This window comes from Motacilla alba, chromosome 2, assembly GCF_015832195.1.
Source record: "Motacilla alba alba isolate MOTALB_02 chromosome 2, Motacilla_alba_V1.0_pri, whole genome shotgun sequence".
Taxonomy (NCBI): domain Eukaryota; kingdom Metazoa; phylum Chordata; class Aves; order Passeriformes; family Motacillidae; genus Motacilla; species Motacilla alba.
This window is the reverse complement of record NC_052017.1, coordinates 35,702,749-35,724,613: the sequence shown is the minus strand read 5'-3', so window position 1 is coordinate 35,724,613 and position 21,865 is coordinate 35,702,749. Positions and strand designations below refer to the sequence as shown.

The 21,865-nt window shown below is 36.5% G+C and overlaps 1 protein-coding gene across 5 annotated transcripts in view; it reads left to right on the top strand.

Moving 5' to 3' along the window:
- Positions 1–21,865, top strand: part of TBC1D5 (TBC1 domain family member 5) — a 316,933-nt gene that overhangs the window by 25,478 nt on the left and 269,590 nt on the right. For all 5 annotated transcript variants that reach the window (XM_038126959.1, XM_038126956.1, XM_038126960.1 and 2 more), the window contains exon 2: positions 3,778–3,839. The gene's annotated coding sequence lies outside the window, so the exon portion shown is untranslated. The remainder of the gene's footprint in view (positions 1–3,777; positions 3,840–21,865) is intronic.

Sequence of the window (21,865 nt, the reverse complement as noted above, 5' to 3'; positions counted from 1 at the left end):
TTTTTGAAAAAGAGGAATGAACTTTTAAGTGGCCAAATGTGAATATTAGATAACTTCAAACTACTTGTCTATCTGGTACAATTAAGTATAAGTTATCTTTCATAAATTCTAATAAATTGACAGTACATTGTTTAAATAAATTTTAAACACAATAGAAGAATGTCTGTATTTTGAAAATTAAATTTTGCTACCAAAATTAAGATTTCTTAGTTTGGAGTACTTCCAGGTTAACATGTTATTGAGAAGTTCCCACTGAATACTTCAAATCAATGCAATGAAGGGTTAATTGTGAAAACTGATATAAATTTTATTTTATTATAAATCAAGAAGTTGGTAAAATGTACACTTACTGTTGATCATTAGAATATAAAATATCTGTTAAAATCAATTAACATGCATATCTGATGACTGATTGTATAAATATGAAAGTCAAATAATTGTAATCGTTAACCATGGCTTCAGGTCATATGAGTTGTCATCTCAAAAAAAGTAGAGGAGAAAGAGGTTGATTTGCATATATTTAATGTGGCATGCTGTACATGTGGGAATTTGAGATAAACCTTTGCTGATAATCTGCTTGTTTTTATCTAAAAATCGACTAGGAAATGTGGGTCATAACAGTCAAATGAGCTATGTCTTGTATTGATAGGAGTTAATTCAGTAGTTTGGGATTTAACATTTTGCTACATTTCAATATTTTAGAATTGATTTTTACCTTAGAGACAATTGGAAGAAGCTGGTTAAAAAGTTATTCAGAAATACTCCAAGTTTTTACTAAGAACATACTTGAAATCATCCTATAGCGTTGTAGGACTGATTTACTTTTACAGTTTTTAGTTAGATTTATAAAGATGTAAAAAACCCACTTTTTAACTTTTTATTAATAAAAAAATCAGAAGCATATAAAATTTTTGAAGTATTGTACTGTGTCACAAAAGTATCTTTCTATGTGAAGTGGGCCAAACAGATAATCTTTAATTTAATTGATCAGTTGTAATAAATAGAGGGAGTAAATTATGGCACAAGAATGAAACTTCCAGTATTGAAATATGTATGCATTATTTAAGTTCCTATATATAATAAACAATTGCAAGTTTCTTTTATTAATTTTTTTCATTGATAATGCTAAGTGTTTTGTGTAACTTTATAACAATTCCTGGAATCCTTGAAAAGTGGGGTCAGAATATAGTGGTCAGTACCTTACATTAGTATAATCTGGTTAAGCAGGTCTGTCCAGCCTTTTTCTTTCTCCCTGTGTTTACTCCTGAGTATTAAAAAAAAAATTCTAAATTTTGATATTACATGGCAATCTCTTTCTAAAATTTCCCCGTTTCCTATATTCATGGCTTCCCAAAGAAAACAAGCAGCAGTATGTGGTTTATTTTTGTCTGACTTGTACCTTAAACTAAGAAACTTTCTGATAGTGGCAATATCAAAGGGTGGAAAATGAAATAGCTTTGTTGCTCTATCCTTTTACTGTGTGCCCGATTTATAATTTTGCCATTGTAAATATTTGAAATTTGTTCTTAGTTGTGGGGTACAATCCAGTTCCTTGAATTATCACCCAAATTAACTTGAGTGCCAGCAAGGGAGCCTCCATGTTGAGGCACAGCTTCCCAGACTGGGCAGAGTAGAGAACACACAATTACTTGATTTTTGTTGTTCTTCTCTGTGAAGTACACCTGAACATCAGTGTCTTCTGCTTTAGTTTTCTGTTGACAAATCTTCCTCATCATGTGCATGACGTAAGGCACTTATATGATGTTTGAGGGCTGGGGGGGAAGAGGACCAGCTGGCAGAAGAGAGGAAGGGAACCAAATTCAGTTTCTGTCTTTGTCTCTTGTGTAGAGTGGAATTTGCATGTGATTGCAAGTGGGGGAAAAGTGGCAGTATCCCAAGTCATTGGCTGGTTTGTGTCCCTCTTTTAATGATTTGCATGTCTTATTTGAGCAGGTAATTATGACCCTCCAGCTTAGACAGAAGTAGTTGTGTGAGGAGGTGAGTTCTGTAACCACAGATTAGAAGCCCAAATTAAACATGAAAGTAATTTAAAAAATGAGTCAATTTTAAAAGGAAAAAATTTGGGTTTAAGACGTCAGTAAATGTAATTACAGTTTTAGCTCTACTGTAAGTCATTGGTGAAAAATCACTGCTACCAGAGGCTCCAAAACTGGAGATGAATGCTCTGTGACTAAATGGTTCTTCCTATAGAAGGTCTGATTCCAGAACCTCAAGAGCCATTGTACGTCCCAGTAATGGTCAAAATCTTCTAATGTGTGAAAGTATAGGCTGCTTTTACAATGATCCATTGCTTTTAAAAAGAAACATTTGGGATATATATGATTTTTTGGGGGGCTGGATGGGATTCAGAGATGTGGTGTGGGAATGTATTGTCATTTTCAAAGAGAAATCTGTACACTAAATGAGAATATGTTAATAAAAAAACCCAGTCTCATTTGTCCCACTTCAGAAACACATACTATGGGTAGAAAGTGCTTCAGGTTCCTTAAAATATAGAAGTTGTTGTACTGTTGTGTCTTGAGGCTTGCAGTGTTATTAGCTCAAAGGGGAGGTATGCTTTTTCATGATGACTATATTTAGCCAGGAGGAATAGTCCTTTTTAAAGCAAATTGAAATGAGTGTATGAGAGCGTGAAATTATCAGCAGCACTGGTGCACATTTACATTACTTCTACATACTCTTTTGAATGACCACACAACAGAACAAGTACTTCATTTCCACTGTGTTGATTTTTCTTGACAAAACATGGCAGTCTATCCAAAGGAGGGTGTTTAGCCAAGATAAATATAAAATTTATGATTAAGCAAAGTGTTTTCTTATTATAATCCCTAAAGAGAATTTGAGACTTGTTAAATATAACGTGCCCAGGTAGTTTTAGGAGTAAATTATCCTTTATGCTTTTAAATGCTGAAGTACAGCAGCACCTTCAGAAATTTGAGCTACTGTTTCCAGAAACAACACTGCACACTGACTTAGTTTGAAACAAGGAGCAAAAAACCATGCATGTATACAATATACAACTTCAGGTTTGTTGTATTCCTTAATTTTTGTAGTCCATACAGAGATAATGAATCCATGTCAGTAGCATGGTTTGTAAAACTGTCTTGCTCTTCCCTCTATGAATTGTTGTTATGGAAGAAAGCAAATAAACCTTTTTGACGGAACGGATAAAAGTTGGTAACATGATTACGCTTGTGGCACATTTCTTCAACTGTTATATTTGCAGAGTACTTTGAAAAAAAGCTGTGGTGACTGTCAATATTATTCATTAAAATAAATGGAGACTGAAAATTAATTGAGGAGAAGAGTGGATTTTGACCTTTGTGGTACCAATGTTGGCATTGGAGTGCAGTATTCTAATTAAATTGTGAATATACTTAGATAGTGGATATTAAATGATCTCACTGTATTCTTTCAAGGACTATGAACTTCCAAAATCAAGGATAACATTAGATGTCAGCCAAGTATTTTGTCCTTCTCATGGTTTGTCTTCACATCTGAATTAGTGCCAGTTTGCACAGATTGTGTGTCAGCTTAAATACAAGAAACAGGCCTCAGTCTGCTTGAACTCGTTCCACCAAAGACTTCTAAAAACTTTCGGTAGTCTGCAAACTGTAATGGTTGTTTCACATTAAGTTGCTTTGTAGAATTATAAAACAGCTTTTCTTGTGCTTTCAAATAAAATGTTGTCATCTGCTAATGAATGAGATACCATCTGTAATAATTAAGGTTATTCTACTTGTTTTTCCCCTGCAGCAAAACTTCTGAAGGTTTGCAGAAGACAATAAGAGAACCACCAAGAAGGCTATTGCAGTGTTGTAAGTACTGCACCCAGGAAAAAAAAAGGAATATGTGAATTAAGAATGTTGTAAAGAGATTTTCATTTTTTGGGGGGAAAAATGAGCTAAAGGGATTACATGTAAAATACAGAGCAGGATGTATTGTAGCAATCATGTTAATAATTTACAAGGGAAAAACTGCACTCTTGTAAAATCTAAAATTGTATCCTTGTGCAGTGTAATCAGGAATTCACCAATAGCAGTGAAAAATATTTCTCTATCCACCAAAGATTGATCTAGTTTATATACATTTGTTTATTTAAAACTATCAGAATTTAGAAAATCATTGTAGTTTTGTAGGTTTGTCATTTGTTTTAGTGACTTATTGTTTAGGTTATTTTGCAGAATTATTTATTTGCTGATTTATTTATGTATTTCATTATTTATTTATTTGATTATTTAGTAAATTATTTATCTGATGAATTATTAATACATCTTCATGACATGCTTTAAATTATTTATAACTTAATTTTGAGTTTATTGCTTTTCGACGCTGCATTGTTACTGACTAGTTTTGATTTTTTTTCTTAGTTCTTGAAAATTAAAGTACTAGCTCTAAGGCAAAAGTATATTCTTTGCAGAATCCATAGATGGTTTTCAATGAAGTAATTTACCATGTAGATACTAATTTTGTTTAGTTTTATATTCCTTAATACCACTTTTTACTTACTTAGCTTTTGCTTCTATTATTTCATAGGTGTCAAGATCAAATGAGTGACCTTTAAGGGGCAGAGATAAACATCTACTTTAAACTGTGTAGAAATAGAGTAGTTTTATTTCCCCTTAATAAGAACTCTTTAATTTTTCTTCAAGTTAACATATATTTTTGTCCTAGTAAAATGAATGTTTTTAAAATGAGGCTTTTGATGATTGAACTAATACATTTAACATTTAATAAGAAAATAAAATATTCACATTAGTAACCCATATGGAGAGTTCTTTCTCAGTGGCAAGGTTTTAAATACATGGGGAGGAATGGTGGTATCTTTGGACACATACAGAAGGAAATACATGTTGAGGGAAGGAGGGTGGATAGAAAGGGGGTTTTTTTTCTCCCAGTGTTTTTTGAATGCATGGGAATTATAAGCTCTTCAAATTTAACGTGCTTGTGTTATTGTACAGAAACTACTTTCAGGTTCTGTGATCACAAAGAATCATTTCTAGTGCACAACATGGTGTGAAACCTGTTTTTGTGTTCCTTTCCTCTGCCAATCAAAAAGGTCTGAAATACTATCTTTACTCCATAGAGGCTTGAGGGACTGTGTAAGGGCAGCGTAAGGGCCAATTTCAGGCTTTAGGTGTGGGCACCAGCTCAACAGAGTTTAAAACTGGTGCCTGGGATCAGAATTTGACTTGGAGTCAATTCTGATTGATGGGCTCTTCAGGGCCAGTGAGCCACCTTGTTTCTGAAGTTGCCTATTTATTTGGCCTCAGTCCCCAGCGAGTACCTCAGGCAGTCTGAAAACACCTTGCAGGACTGACAGCCCTGTTTCAGAGCTGTAATGAATAGGGCAAAGCAGCAGTTCCTCTGCAGAAGTGCCGTGTGCATAATGTGGCCTTTATTCTATGTTTAGTGCTTGAAATGAATTACTATATACTTTAAAGTTTTAACACAGCATGGAAAGGCTGCATTGTACATTTCAAGTTTCAATGCTGTTGAAATACAGTAGAAATGGCCTCTGTAGACAGGTTTCACTATAGAACTTAAATTATGCATGTGTATATCCAAATTCCTTATTTTGAAATATTGAATGTATGAATATTTAATTTGTATCTTGCTTTAGTATCTTCATATGCTTGCCTTAAAGGAAGCTGTTTCCTTTGATTTATATACATGGATAAAAATGTGTGTACAGTATGTATCAATAGTTTTTCTCTCTGTGGTGTTAGATGAACAGCTTTAGATAATGATAGCTACTGATTTTTATTCTGCAGCTTGCTACCATTGTATAAAACGTAAATTTGCTGTATTTCTTCTATTAATCTTACTTGAATTTCAAATTCATTTGCTTTCCAGAAATATTTTCTTAATTACATGCGTTAAGAAAAGTCAAGTATGTTGCGGATCTTAATGATGCAGTATTTTTGGTCTGTGCACAGTAACAAAGCTTTGAATATTATTATTTGGGGCAGAGTTCCAATCTGAAATTTACATTTCTCCTTATTTGAATGTTTTCACTGAAGCTGAGAACTCCAAGGGAGTTCCTCAACATATCCTAGTTTATGCGATATGCTCTCTGAAATTTAGTACCCTCTTATTTCCTTTTGTAAATGAGGTCTTATTGTTGAATAAGGCCTATTATAAGCAGCTACAAAGGTAAGTGCTGTCAGTGCATTCTGCCACCAGTTTCTTGAAGTATGAAACACTCCCTGAAAGACGTGCTACTACTGTTATGGGATAAACTAACGCAGCTTATGTGTTGGCACTGAGAGTAGCTACTTCATAATGATGACAAGTGAAAGTACAGCCAGAGGTCACATTAAACAAGAGATTTCTTTCACACCTCATCCATTTTCTGGATGTGGTATGAAAATAGCTTTGTTCTCCATACTTAAGTATTTTTAACAAGGAAGTTATCTTGAAGTAATTTTTTATGCCGTGTGTATTACTTTGTTCATATTTTGAGATAGAATACGGAATTCTAACATGCTAATTTGATGCTTCAAAAATGTTTGAAATTAGCTAAAATTTTGGGTGTTGTTAGACAACACAAGCAGTTATTTCATCTCACTACATTTTTTAGTTTGCCGATTTGCTTAAATACATAGCTTTTAAGTTCTAAAAAAGGAGCTGCTGATGTGTGTTGTGGTTTAACCCAACTGGCAACCAAGTACTTTGTAGCTCCTCACTCACTCCCCTCTCTGCCCTGATGAGATGAAGAGTAGAATTGGAAAATAATAAAACCCAAGAGATACTGAAATAAAAAGTGAAAGAAAGTAAAATATAATAATAATAGTAATCAGAAGATAGAAAACAGAGAGGAGGGATAAAACCCAAGAAAAACAATTGAAAAAAAAAAGAAATTGCTCACAACCTGCTGACTGTCCCCCAGCTTGTGTCTGTCCTTGAGCAGTGATTGGCTTCTTCTGGTCAACTTCCCCCCAGTTTATATACTGGCCATGATGTTCTGTGGTATGGAATATCCCTTTGGCCAGTTTGGATCAACTGTTCTGACTGTGCTGCCTTCCAGCTTCTAGTGCACCTCCACACTGGTAGAACATGAGGCACTGAAAAGTCCTTTGACTTAGACTAAGCACTGTTTAACAACAACAAAAACATCAGTGTGTTACCAACATTATTCTCATCCTAAATCCCAAATACAGCTCTGTACCATCTCCTGAGGATGAAAATGAACTCTGTTGCAACCAAAACCAGGGCACTGTGCAGAGTGGTATTTATACTGATGTTGCATGACCATGGGTTTATTCTTTTTTGTATCTTTTTTAAAAGAAAGATACTTTTTTTCCTGAATTAGAGTCTGTTCAGAAATAGGAAAAGAGTCAACCTGGCTATGTTGACAGTTTCTTAGCTCTGCTTTGATGAGAGCCTACCAGTGTTGTTAAAGGATAATTTCTGCTGAAATGGTGAACCAGGATGCTAAAATAAGGCAACATTTTAGAAAAAATGATTAGTAAGTATTAGATAATGAACATGAAGCTGACTTGTTTTACAGAGAGTGTTGAACAGTTAGGAGATACTGGTTGGGAAGCCTAAATCTGGTATATTATTGGTAGGTATATTTCTGTTCTAATCTAACTCCATAGAAATTGCAGAAGCCATATTAAGCTCTTCTTCAATTTGTTTCATACAGATAAAAGAATTTGCATCTCATGACTCACATATTTCCTGTTGTATCTTTAATACAGCCATTTTTAGTATTTTTCTTGCCTCTTTCCTCTATTGGTATGCTTAGAGAGTCTGTGTGTAGGAGCTTGTTATTTCACCCGTGAGGCAAGGAGGAGTTCAAATCAATAGCAGTGTGTTGTTGACACTAAATGATGTTTCTTCTTGCCACAATAAGACTTGATTTTGTCATCCTAATGATGCTAGCTTGCTTCACAGAATGGGGATCAGCACTCTCTCAAATCAAACTTTACAAGTTTAAAAAGAAAGAAATACTAGAAAAATAATCCAGTATTTGTGACCAAACATATGCCTTGGCTTTGTAAAATGAATATTCAAGTTCTGTTTCATTTTATAGGGAAGCTGCTTTGCGAGGCATTTTGGAAGTCTGTATTAAAGGATGTAGGATTGATCAGAGCTGACATTGATGAAAGTCTCATATTTTAAAAAGAGATCTTGCAGACATTATTTAAAATATAAGTTCACATGAAATATGGATCTTAGTAAGACCTTGGCTAAAAAAAACTATCAAAACAAGAAGCCTCAAGCTAGTAGAAATTCTTTGTGTTTCACAGAAAAATCTTTGCAGCACTGCCTAGAAAGAGAATGTCGGCAAGAGGGATAGGTACAATCAGCAAGGCATTACCAGGCCTAGTCCACGATTGCACTCTACAGCATGGTCCAGAAGGAAAAAGCAGTTGTTCCTGACTCAAACTAAGGATCACACAGGGAGGCTGCAGCTATAGGAAGATGAGAATTTGAGAGAAATGGTGTAACTATAGTAAGCAATATTATGATGGTAGGAATCAGGCTTAATATTGGTATAAACAGTGGGTTATTAAGAGCACAGGGTCTTTTGTGTTGGACATCTGAGAGCAATTACAGAGTTGAATCATTCTATTATATTATCAAAATATCTACCTACTTACAACAATATTTGTGCTTTTATTTACATAGTTTTCACGGTAGGAAAGATGTTACCTTTTTATCTGAAAGAACTTTAAAAGGTATGTCTGCATCATTAAACATTCACATTGTAAATTTTTCTGTTTGCACTGTTATCATTGTTTTGTATTTTTATGCAAAACATGGCTTCTCAGATGTTCATAGTGTAAACTGCAATCTAATATTTTTTATTTTACAATATCTCCCCTTCTCACTTCTTCTGTAGGATATTCATAAAGTCACCTGACGTAAACTGTCCACGTATTGTGGTGTATTTCCGGGAGAGGAAATGCCTCCTATTTTGCAGGCAGTAAAATAAATCCTCATGAGACCTACAGTAACTAGTTATATTTCAGTAATGGTAGTGAATATTATATAAACTTTAGGCAAAATAGTTGGTGGGGAATTTTTTATTTATGTTAACTGTGGGGAATGGGTAGCACCTAAAAGATGATTAGCAACTTGAGAAATATAGCTTGTTGAGTTTATCAGCTTCAAATCCCAAATGTTTTTGCTGATTCTGTTTCTTATTGAAATATGTTTTAATGAGTTTGGTGATATCTAGATAGGGAGCACTTTGCAAGTTTGTCTACACTGACAAGACACATCTACCTTGGATGCAACTTACTAGCAGTGTGGTAGTAGTCAGAGTATCGTAGTCTTGTTCATTCTGTCTCCAGTGCTGAGAGAAGCTAAAAATCATTTTTTCTAGCGTAACTGCCCCTTACTTGCATGAAGTTAGCATGCTTGTAGAATACCACCAGCATACCTTGTCCTGCCATGTGTGGGTATGATATCTTACCACGTGCATAAAGATGCCTAGCAGAAAGAGCCTCTAACATCTTACTGGCGATACAGTGAAGAGGCAAGAAGTTCAGTGAAGAAGGCTATGCCCTGTGTGGTGACTTTATTGAAGTAGGTTTTTCCTATCGGCTGAAATTCTGATCTTGTAAACATTCAGGTGTAGCTTATAACAAGCGGATAGTAGCACTTAAGATGAAGAATACATTCTCTACAGCATTATATTTAGTCAACAATAATTTTAGGCTATTTGTTTATCCCAGGCACTTGCATTGGATATATGGTTATAGCTGGATTTAACATTCCTTATGCTGTTGTGAGGATAAGCAAACATAAAAAACATCCCTTACAGTAGTTACAAAACCAGCAAAAATGTTAAGTGTGAAGAGCTTTATTATTCTTTCTTTCTTGATTGTTGTTATATTGATTCTCATGTTTCTCTGTGTCACAGTATGTGTGTAGTTAGTACCATGTTTCACTTGACCAGAATTTGCCAGATCCAAGGCGTCTGGGACGGGCCCATTTAAATATACTTATCTCAATTCCAACATTTCATACAAAAGCTTTTAGATTAGTAGTACAAAACTTAACTTTTGTATAGTAAGCTTCAGCATGAAATTCACATGATTTAAACTTTTCCATTCACTTTTTTACTTTTTTCTGTTTCTATACAGTTCATTTTCTATACAGTTTGTTTTTGTTTCTCTGCTAGGAAACTCCTTGCCCTGGTGTATCTAAGATATATTTTTTTAGTTGGTTTAAAAGATAATTTTCTTAACATTTTCTTTCACAGTTTCTGAACAGTTTTGTTTGCCTTGCTATGCCTACTTGTTCTTAATAAATACCTGTACTACCTGGGAATGAATAACTTGGAATTAAGAAGTTTATTTTGGTAAGAATCTCAAAAAAAATTAAATCTTTTGTTTCTCTTTAATCACCTAAAAAAAGTCCTATTCTTAAAACTCTTTCTTAGTGAGAGCCTTTATTGTATGCACGTGCATGCTGTACATTCTTGGAACAATTAGTAAAACTACAGGCACATCTGAAGGCGTATTCTGCATTTTTAGTGAAACATATTTTGAATAACTAGCTGATCTATGGAGTAGTGTTGTCCATTGATTCTAAAGATATTTTTTTCCTGTGCTCAGACAAATCAAGATGGTAATCATTTATAATTTCTTGCCTTCATGAAAAGGAGTGATGAATAATATGATTGGAAGGAATGCATGAGTCATGAAATGGTGAGCTGGGCAATCATGGAAAAATTCAGTTTAAAAATTCCCTTTTGCTTACGAGTATCTGTAATGTGAGTTCGGTTTCCTGTAACATAATCCAGAAATTACAATGGTAGAGGTTGTAATAAAAGCCTTGGGTGGATGAGCAACTCCCCTAAGTTGAATTGAACATTGCTTGGTAGGTTATAAAACGGAACTTTTTAACTCTCAGCTAAAAGTGATTGCGGATACAGTGATCAGAGGACACTCCCTCTTCTTACTCCTGTTTGATCATGAAAATAAAATGTCTTAAAATGTACTACAGTTAATATGGAGTGAATACAGATGGTCTTCAGAGTGTCTGCATTGTTATGAAACAGCTTTTAAGAGAGATGTTAAAATATTGATAACTTGGTAGAGCACTTAAAAAAACTCTTTCTTATATTTCAGAAGAAAATCTGTGTAGCCAGTCCACATTTGAACTTTTTTGTGAGATATACACAGAAGTATTGTTACTAAATAAATGGTTCAATTTGTCATAGCTCCATTCCCCCCCCCCCCCCCCAAAAAAAAAGAAAAATCCATCTTGTCTTCAGTTTTTCTCCTATACTAAAATCATCAAGGAGGTATTGAGTAATTGCACAGCAGAATCAAGCACCAACTCTGAGTCCTGGGCAAGACTTGCATAACCAGCTGTTGTTCTCCCTGCAGTGACCTGGGCTAGGCAGCCTAGCATCTGCCTCTGTTTTCTTTTCAGTGACCCAAGCCAAATTTCTTCAAAGTCTATTGCTGATATTTTCCCTACAGTCATTCATGCTAATTTCTTTTACAGGCTACAGCTGTTTTTGAAAGATCTTTTCCCTTTTTCTTTTCTGACTTCTTTCTGTAAATTTAAAGTGGTGATTTTTTAAAATTACTGGATAATCTTGACCATAGGACTGTTTTGGTCGTCTTGCTTTAAGGTATATGTCAGCACTGTAGAAAAAGGGTAAATTAGATTAACTTTCCAAAGGAAGGCTTAGTCTGGTCCTTACGGAAGAAGAATCTTGATCTTGAACTGAGTTCATTACAGTCATTTAACTTGAGAGAATCAAGGTGAATGTGTTGGTGGTGCCTTGGGACAGAGCAGAGCTCAGAAAAATTCAGAAGCAAAAAGGTAGATATTTTGCTCTGTGAACCAATGGTATGAAAAGATTGTGTGACATAATGAGAAGCCCTTCAGAGGGCTATTAATGATACAAAACTGTTAATTATGGGATTAAGCTGACCTCAGGAAGCCAATATTGCTAAATAGCTAAATGCAAACCAATAAAGTGTAAGTTTGCAATTTTGGCGGAGATGCGGCTCGGCTTTCGCAGTTGTTGCTAATGGAAATTATGGAAAACATTTTAAAAGGACTAATTTTTTTAAAAGTAAAAGAACCCAAAAGATTAGTGGTTTTCGTGTTTCTTTTTTTTATTTCCTGTAAAGCATTCAAATCTTAAAGTAGGTTCTTAAAGTAGGAACCAGAGGTTCCTGGTTCTTTGCACATTTATTTTAGGAGAGGTTTTGCACCTTGCTTTCAGTTTGCAAAATCAGAATTATTTTGGCAACTTCCGTTTATGTGGGCAAGTGAATTTAAAAATACTCTGGCTACTACTGAGTCACTAATTTTGCTTTCACTTAAAATGCAAATAATATGGATAACATGAGCATTTTATCCTTTCTAGATCAATATTAAGTGCTTTTTCAGCTACCTTTGTTCTGGGACAGATTGGTTAGTTATTGTTTGAATAAATACTACTCTGCCGTCTAAACTGAAGCATAATAATGATGACTCTGGGAGAACCACTTCAGGTACTGAAGAAGGTAGCCTTGCTAAGCTCCTTTCCCTAACCCTGTGCTATCACCACTTTTATGCGGTCTGCTGGTTGTGCATATAGGCATTCTTTTGCTATGTTGGTTTTAAACTTTATTAATTTTCTGATCTTACTACATTAGTGCTAGTTCAAGGAAGGAGTGAAAAAAAGACAGTTCAAGGGGGTAGGAGGCAGTCATGAAGCAATACTCAGACCCAGTTCTTAGGAGTGGTAAGAACAGTACTGCTGCCAGATTCATGAAATGCACTGGTATTAATTACTTACTGTCTCTTTAAAGTTCTCTGTCTGTATTTCACAACAGCAGGAGTGCAAATTATGTGTTTTACTACTTTTAACTCTAATTTACTCATTTCTACTGTTGTTGATCTTCTTCAGAAAGTACAGCATTGTTTTAAAAACTTCTCGACACCAGACAAAATAATGCAGAAAAAAAGCCTGTATTGTTGGAAAAAAGAATTAGTTGTTTGGCTCAATATGATAGGGTTTTTCTTACGTAAGTTCCCTGTGATGCATTGTTTCTTCAGCATTCCAAAGCTGTCTTAAGGTAAAAATGTATGCACAATTTATAAGGCTTAGTTGACATCCTGTATACAAGAATTCAAATTTTATTTTGCTGTTTTTCTCATATGCACCTCTATTAGTTCTTCCATCTTGTAGGTCTTTGGTTTTCAACATTTACCTAAATTTTTCCCTACAAAACGTTTCTTTCCAGTTCTTCTGCTGTTCTGGTACAAACATGAATGACTGTTCAAACCCTCTGATTTCAAAACTCATGGTAGATTCAAGATATGTGTCAATGCATGTGAATATGTATATTTTTATGTCAAAGAAATATTTTTATGCAATTATTTCATTAAGATCATGCTATCAAGTGCAGTGTTTTGTTCACATGATGCTTTCAGACCCTTAAAAAACAACAGAAAAATAATGTGCTTGACAATATTTGAAAATGTGTAGATATTTTTTTAATGCTAGTGTTGTATACAAATAACTTGAGCAAAACCTTTTATGCTTTCCCATAAATCAAATTACAGATTCACATAATATTTAGGGTCAGAAGACTCCATTAGAGATCTAGTGCAACCTCTTATCTCCGTGCAGGGTCAGTTAGAGCAGGTTCTTAAGGAGGTTGTCTCGTTGGATTTTGAATATCTGCAAAGACGGAGCCTTCACAACTGTTCTGTTCACAACCTGTTCCAGTCTTTGATTATCTTATAAGTAAAAGTAGTTGTTTGTATTTTTAACTTGGTTTCCTTGCATTCATATCCATTAACTTTTGTCTGTTGACTGGTTGCTGTTTAAATGAATTAGGCTCAATTTTCTGCACTCCTTCCCATCAGAAATGTCTAGAAATAGATAAAAGCCCCAGAGCATTCTCCTCTATGGGCTGAACAGTCCCAGCTCTCTCAATATCTGCTCGTATTTCATATGCTTCAAACCCTTAATCATCTTTCAGACCCTCTGCTGGGTGTACTGCAGTAAGTCCTTGTCTGTCTTATACTGGGGAGCCCAAAACTCTATTGAGTACTCCAGAAGGATATCACCAGTGCTGTCTAAAGAGGAAGAATCACCTCCCTTGACTTTCCAGTTAAACACCTCTAATGATCTTTACCTTTTTTGCTGTGAGTACTCATGGTTGGCTCATGTTCAGCATGGTGTTCACTAGAATGCTTGAGTTCTTTTCTGCAAAGATCTGCAGATCCTTGACTCTCAGCTTTTAGTGTGGCACATGGTGTAATTGTTTTTGCTGATCGATGTGAGGCTGACCAGCTTGTAAATCCATGGATTCTCCTTTGTGCTATTCTTCAGTAGAAGAATAGAGTGGTGGCATTTCGTTTGCTGAGGTCCTTGGGACTCTGCTGTGATCTCTACACCCCTTCACATACGGCTTCAGCCCAGTTTGTGTGTCTCTGCTTCAATCTCCTGTATGATTTGTTCTTGTATTTGAGTTCTGCCAGCTGCTGCTTGTTCAGCTTTTTAGGTCTTCTACCGCATTTGCTCATTTTCAAGGTTTTTGGCACGTACTGTTCTTAAGGTTGAAGGAGGACATCCCTGACAATTAAGTTTTCCTGGACCCTTCTCTCTATAACCATCTGCCATGTGATTCTTCCAAGCAGATCCTCAAACAGGTCAGAGTCTCCTCTGCTGAAGTCTGGGCTTATGATCCTGCTTTTTTCTTTCTTACCTCCTCTCTGGGTGCAGGATTCCACCATCTTGTGCTAACTGCAGCTAAGTTTGTCTCCACCTTCTATATCCTTAACCTGTTATTCTTTGTGTGTAAGTATGGAATCTAACAGAAAGTCTTCCCCTCAATAGTTCCTTAATAATTTGTGTCATGAACTTGTGGTCCACGCACTTCAGAAAACCTCTGGATTGCTTGATCCATGCTATGTTGTTCTTTTAACTGGACAAGGTTAAACTGCACAAGGAGGAGCAGGTCCTGCAAATGTGAGGGCAGTTGTAAGGAGTGTTGCCCAAGGGACTGTTCCACTGAGAGGTTTGATTGGTACAGGTAAGAAAAAATAGTTCCTTTTCAGAAGAGAGAAAGGGAGACTATATGGAGTAAGTTAAAAGAATAATTACATGCTTAATTCATATTAGGAATTTATCTGATTAGTTAGAAATTTATTTTTTACCCAAATACTGTATATGAAGCAAAAGATTAGTGAATATTTTGCTAAATAGCTCAGAAAATTGCAACTAAATATTTTGCATTTCCTCATGCATTATTAACATTGCTTCTGTGAAAACATGATCATCCTCACTATTTCTTTTTGACAGCAAATTCCACGAAAATTTCTGCTAACAGATTATTAAATACATGGAAGGAAGACTGGAGGAGGAAGGGGCCACATGGTGGGATTGTCATAAGCCCTGTGATGCAAGGTTTCATTTTCTGATGTTCAGTCGTTTTCAGCTTTTTACCTTCAGTTACATTTTTAAAATATTTTTGTTACAACTACAACTGAATTTTGATGGTATATCTTTTTTCTTTCTGAAGGTTTTAGAATTGAACAGTTAAAGCATGTTAGAGACCTCGTGTTTGAACGTTTTTGAGCTTTGAGAGTTGGAATGTTCTGGTTTTCTTATATTGTTCTCAAGTAGATAGTGCACCCATAATCTTAATAATTTAAGAACAGCAAACACACAGCTGAAGTGCATTCCATTCATTCAGATAAGAGGTGTTACTTGTTCCATATGGTTGTGTCTACCAACCTGTTAGCTAAAACGTGATTAGAAGTTGAGTTGCTTTCTCTTGTGCTGCCTTTGTTATGCTGATTATGAGAGTATGTTGCTCCCTAAGTCTGGGCATTTCGTTACATAGAGAGTGATTTTTCACTGCAAAATTACTGTGTCTTTTATTTGTTGTATGAAGTAGCAAAATGAAGTGGTTTGTGTGATGTTTGTTTTTGCAGAATGCAGAAAAGATCATAGCGTATGCTGGTTTTGGTATATACTTATAGCTGCCTTATTTCATGGATGGGCTGGATATCCCCCAATATGTGGAAAACATGAACAAGGCCTGCTTCTACTACTAAATAATAAAATTTTTTACTCAAATCACAGAACGAGCCAGGCTGGAAGGAACCACAATGGGTCATCTGGTCCAACCTTGCTGCTCCAGCAGAGTCATCCTAGGGCACATGGCATATGTGCCATTACATCTGGTGACTCATAAAGTTCTTCCTCATATTCAAGTGGAACTTCCTGTGCATCAGTTTCTGCCCATGACCTCTCTGTTCTATTGCTCAGCCCCACTGAACAAAGCCTGGCTCCATCCTCTTGACACCCTCTTCAGATACTTACGTATATCAATTAGGTCTGCTCTCAGTCATCTCTTCTGGAGGCTGAACAGGCCCAACTCTCTCATCCTTACCTTATTAGAGAAGTACTTCAGTCCCTTAATCATCTTTGCCACCTTCTGCTGGACCTTCTCCCCAGGACTCCATGTCTTTTTTTTTTTTACTGAGAGGAGTCCAGAACTGGATGCAGCCCTCCAGGTGTGTCCCCACCAGGGCTGAGTAGAGGGGCAGGATCACCTCCCTTGCTCTGCTGACTGTTCTTTTTCTAATGCACATCACAATTCCCTTGGTCTTCTTGGGCAAATTGCTGGCTCATGGACAGCTTGCTGTCCACCAGGACCCCCAGCTACTCTTCTGCAGCGCTGCTTTCCAGCAGATTGGCCCACAGCCTGTGCTGTTGCATGGAGTTATTCCTCCCCAGGTACAAGAACCTGCATTTGCCTTTCTGGAGTTTTAGAAGGTTCTTCCCTTCCCATCTCTCCAGCCTATTCAGGTCCTTCGGAAGTGTTGCACAGCCCTCTGGAGTATTGGCCACTTCTCCCAGCTTTATGTCATCAGTGATCTTGCTGGGGAGGCATCTGCCCCTTCATCCAAGTCACTGATGAACAAGTTAAACAATACTGGGGCCAGCATTGAACCTTGGGGAGCACCAGCAGTGACAGGCCTCCAACTGACCTCTGTGCCACTGATTATAACTCTCAGGTTCAGCCAGTTCTCGATCCACCCCACTGTTGACTCATCCAGTCCACACTTCCTGGGTTTGCCCATGAGGATGTTGTGAGAGACAATGTTGAAAGTGAAGCCGAGGTGGACAATACTCACTGCTCTCCCCTCATCCCCCCAGGCATTTGTTTCACTACAGAAGGCAGTCAGGTTGGTCAAGCATGATTTACCTTCAGGGAATCCACACTGACTACTCGTGATCACTTCTTGTCATCCATGTGGATAGAGATGGCCTCCAGAATGAGGTGCTCCATCACTTTCGCAGGGATTGAGGTGAGGCTGACTGGCCTGTAGTTCCCTGGGTCCTCCTTCTTGCCCTATTGGAAGACCAGGGTGACATTTGCTTTCTTCCAGGCTTCAGGCACCTCTCCTGATGGTCATGACCTTTCAGAGATGACCATGAGCAGCCTAGCTGTGGTGTTTTCTAGCTCTCTTAGCACTCCTAGATGCATCCCATCAGGTCCACTGGACTTGTAGATGTCAGCTTTACCTAGTTGTTCTCTAACCCAATTCTCTTTGACCAATGAAAAGCCTTCCTTCCAACATTCCTTTACCCTGGTCTCTTGGGTCAGAGATTCCTGAAGTCTGCTCTTGTCAGTGAAACCAAGGCTGCCCTCAACTTTCCCATCACCAATAAGGCATTCCCTTTTAGTATAAGGCTGAGCAGCCAGCACATCATTTTTTGTGGGATCCTCTACTACCTGTCTGACACAGTTGTCATCAGTGCTTTTCCAGGAACCTCCTGGACTGTTAGTACTTTATTGTGTTCCTTCTCTGGCATACCTCAGGGTAGTTTAAGACCCCCACAAGAATCAGGGCCTGTACCTTTGAAACTGCCTCTTGAAGGCTTCATCCACTTCCTTGTCCTGATCAGGTGCCTGTAGCAAACATCCACAACAGTGTCACCTGTGCTAGTCTGCCCTTTTATCTTAACCCATAAGCTCTCAACTCACTCATCATCCATCCCAAGACAGAACTGAATGCTTTCCATGTGTTTGAATGCTTTCTATGTCTCACATAGAGGGCAACTTCACCACAGCTCCTTCCTGATCTGTGTGTCCTAAAACGCATGTAGTCCAACATTACAACATTCCAGTCAGGAGCTCTCCTTCCATATCGCTGTAATCTTATTGAGACTAAAGCCCTGTGATTGCACACAGGTCTTATTTTTCCAGTTTGTTTCCCATACTGCTTGCATTGCCTTACAACAATGAAGTATTTGATCATGTCAATATCCTAGTGGGAATGAAAAGGGGCACCCTCTCATCCTGTGTTGTGGTTGTGGCTTTGGATTCTTGTACTCACTGATGGTATCCTCTCTTAAGCCTCGTTTTGCTACTTTGGTGGTTGCTATAGGTTTCCCTTCTCACACCTCAGGTCTGTGAAGCCTGGCTATGTCCCTCTTCAAATCTAGTTTAAAGCTTTTTCAGTGAACCCTGCTGACCCCTTAGCTGAAGTCTGAGCTAATGTCATACTCCCCTATGTAATGTCACTTCCTATCTAATCTCAATTTTTTTCATCTATTTCAGTCATTGAGGATGATCAAATATATGTGGAAAGAAAAACAGACTTTGCAGAAAAATGAACCTGAATGTCTGAGCTCTGATAATGATTTCTTTGGGTTGAAAATTAGACTTTTACACATTGCTGGTTTAACTGGGCTGACCAGTTGAGTGATTTAAACATTAAAACTAAAAATAAAACAAAAGTAGCCTCCTTCAAAAGAAGGGGGGAAAAGGGGCCATTTTTGCAAATTTTTTGTTAAGTATTTCTAAGTTGATGTAGTTGACTTTCTTTGATGAAACCCCTGGGAGTGAACTTCTTGGGTTTGCATTGTGTGTTTGTTTTCTTTTCCCTAGAGTTTTCTGCAGGTTTTACACCTTTCTTACACTTAATTCAATGTCTCAGAGGTTAGGTCAATGTCTAGGGATAGTTCAGATACTGGATTTTAACCTTAACTTAGGTCAAAAAGTTACCAGGTACTTAATAGCTTGCGTGGATTTTTACAGACATTGTAGAGCTTGCCTTAGCATTTTCCTAAATAAAATTCTCTGTTGTGTGTTTCACTCTTGGAAATGTGTTGTTTAGGGGTCCTATTGAGAAATGTACTCAACAGAATTCATAACTTTGGCTTACCTTTCATACCTTGTAGGTTGCTGTGTTTTTTGTAGTAGTGGACAGAAAATGGTTTATGATAGCTCAGGTTGAAATGCAGCTCTGGAGAATCTTGGAGGTTGAGCCTATGCTTTCTGCCAAAATGGTAATGATGGATGCACTGTTGATTTGTATACCTTCAGAAAGTGTTGCTGTGGGAATCAGGAGATGACAAGTTCAATCCTTAACTCACCACCACATACGCTCTGTGGCCCCTCTCTGCCTCACTTCCTTTTGATAAAGTGGAAATGACAGATTTACTGAATGGTAAATACAGATAAAACAGAGTGTTTCTTTCTTCTTCCTCAAGGTTTTGTCAGAATGTACAAATAGCTGTGATGAAAAAAAGTGAGGAAAGGAAACTAGATTGATGGAGGTGAAAAATCACACCAAGAGTGACTGAGGAAATCTGTGAACCTATGCCTTAGGTGAGGATGTTTTGTCAAAACTGACATTTGCCTACATGGTACTTCTTTTGGGATAAATACAAATATGAATTTACCCAGTACTCGCTTAGGAACATTTCTTTAAAGCAGGCATTATTGGCTGTAGATAGACCCAGAACTGATAGGAGCATGAAGAAATGCAGTTAGTTGCTTTTATGCTGAAAACCATGTATGAGAATTTCTTGTACACTTTGTATTCTTCTGCAGGCAGCAAAGATTTCAGTGAAACTTTCTAATTGCACATATTAAGGCTGATTTATTCTCCTCCTTGGGCTTGATCCTTCTCACCCCCATTTTTTAATCTCAGACAATTTTTTATTTAACCTTTGAAGAAAGACTACTTAAAACAATACTAAATCATTTTTGTGTGAGAGAGGTCATTTTGAGAGTCTACGATCATATCAATAGCTATAATTGCATTTTAATCAGTAAAAGATCAAATATTGAATCCTTTTTCTTGCCAGAATTACTTCAGCCTCTGATTAGCCTATTATTTTCTGTGACCAGCTGTCACTTCCAAACACTTTCGCCTAAGAGTATGAACAGACTCTACAGATTTTTATGGTGGGGCTTTTTTGGTTTGGGTTTGTTTGGTTTTTTTATGAGTCATTTTTCTCCAAGTGAAAAAGTACTTGAACTTGTTCAAGAAAGATGCCATAACTATTGGCATCAGAAGTTAGATGACAAAACAGCTTCCTGGATCTGTTCATTTATAGGACCCATGTCTGTACTCTGTAAGGAACAGGCAGCTTACTTTGTAATTTTTTTTTTTAATTTGTCAATAGTAAATGCTTTCTTATAAATCTAGATAACTGACTGCAATGGCAAATGACATTTGGCCTAATGATGCTGGGATCAAGTATATTTTGGTCTTTGGTAGGCTTCCCAGAGTACTTTCCCTCTGTCTACTGAGACCTAAGGTTTTTGAAGGTGTTTTTGGCCCAGCTTGTGAGGAAAGCATAGATACCAATACCTAGCCTGTGATTTAGTTTCTCCAACTTTTGTTTTATTTACAGTATTGCATTTAAAAAAATATTTTGGTTTTTTAAAACATCCCCTGTCAGAGTGACGAAATTACTCAGCCCTTTTAACAGTGTCATTTTCTTGGAAATTTTGGGAGGTTGACTTCAGCTTGTGCATGGTTGGTTGCAGAAGATTTTGCATTTTAAATGAAGAAAGGAAATACCCTACTACAGAGTAAAATTTGGAGTACAGATTTTACAGTCTTACTAAATACGACAATTGAGATTTGAGAAATACATAGGATAACTGCTTTCAAATAAATTAATGTAAATTTCCTGTGTTTGTGAAAACTTTTTGTGTTGTTAAAAGCAGTGTGATAACATATTTTTATGTCAGCTGTTTTGGGCTGTACTTTTCTCTGTATTGAGATTAATGTTGAGAAAAAGGGTAAGGCATTTTTGTTATGGCCAATTTATTTTATTTCAGATTGTATTATCATTTGGTGAAAGCCCTATTGATTAGCCTTCATAGCTTTACAGAGCTTTTCTTGTAAGCACTTAAAAGTTTGAGTTGTCTCAGTCCCATAGGACAGAAAGAAAGCTGTTAGTACCATGAAATTCTTCTGTATGTTTCCAACTGCTTGAAGACTCCTCTTGGAATGCAGAATATTAGCACATTATTGTTATTAACCCCTTTAGTACAAAATGGTTTTGGAAGCAAAAATATTTTTGTATCTTCAAAGTCTAGGTTGTTTCTTCTATGTCAGTACAGTTTCTTAAAGCTGAAAAATGTGTTGCTGTGCAACAAACAGATGCTGCTCTAACAATGCAATACATTATGTACCAAAAATCATCTTGGTTTTAATCATAGATGCTGATTTAATGAGAGAAGACTATCTTACATCAAAAATGGATTTAGGGTGTGATTTTGTTTTCTCTGTGTTTTCTCTACATAATTAATAGGAATATGGTACCTTATATATTCTCTTTTAAATTTGAAAATGTACTTTGGTTTTATACCATTTTGAACTCCTGTTTTCTAATTCTGCCTTTTACAATACTCTTTTTTTTAATTCCTTTTTTTGTGCTATGAACACAAGGGCATTAGTAAATCTTGTATCTTTAGTGTATTTCTTCAGAAAGTATTGCCTTTTTACAGAGTCATTATGTTCACATTTAATCCTTTCATTTTGCACACATCTCCTTTTTCATTTATTTTCTAAATGTTTCCTTTCCAGTGTTTTCATCCTGCAT